Source organism: Sardina pilchardus, chromosome 4, assembly GCF_963854185.1.
Source record: "Sardina pilchardus chromosome 4, fSarPil1.1, whole genome shotgun sequence".
Taxonomy (NCBI): domain Eukaryota; kingdom Metazoa; phylum Chordata; class Actinopteri; order Clupeiformes; family Clupeidae; genus Sardina; species Sardina pilchardus.
Window position 1 is genome coordinate 31,225,701 of NC_084997.1, and position 887 is coordinate 31,226,587.

The window sequence follows — 887 nt, forward strand, 5'->3', positions numbered from 1 at the left end:
GCTACTGAGCAGCGAAGTTTCCGATGCGATGCGTGCTTCCCAAGTCTGATCATTTGAAGCAAGATCGAATGGTATGGAACCATGGACAGGAAGAAAAATAAACTAAAAGTTTACCAAATCAGGAAATACCAATTCATTTAATGTCATCAAGGCATATAGCCTACATTTGGTATGAGCATGCAATGTGTGCGTCCTTACGCAACTTATAAAGTGGTTAGTTGGAAAGCCCCACGTCTGCTCTTTCGTGCAATAAAGGTTTCATCTCGCTGCAATTTATAATCGCGGAGAAATGTAACAGAGAGGTGTGTTTTTGACACACTCAATCGAGCTCTATGGGGTTTGGTTTTTATTTTGGTCCATTGATGAAGTCGTTAATAAAGAGTTTCTTAATAATATTCTAGGCCAGCTTGGGAGAGCTTCAATTAGGCATTAATACGAGGAACGGCTGAAACAGAATTCGTAGGAAAATCCTTAATTATTTTCAATGTTGAGTCAAATAGCCTAATTTTTGGATGAATGCTGACACGGAACATAAAAAGGTAGATTAAATGCATTTTTCCCAAATGCTGAGCAATCACGTGATTGCTCGGGATTTGGGAAACATGCATTTAGTCTACCTTTTTTCTGGTGCTTATGTAGGTGTTACACAGGGGCAGGCTGTGCAATAACGGCGGGTGAACGTATATATTTTTGTTCCATATCTGTATTTTCCCTCTGTTGTTGTAACAGCCAAACACACAACAGGTTCTTCCCGACATCGTAAGCCAAAAAACGAAGGGGGGGAAAAGACGATTTGTTCAACTCCACAGGTAGGCCTAGCTATCATAAACGTTAGCGCCGACTCGTCAACATAGACAAATCCAGTGCCGGATTCGTCAATTGGATGC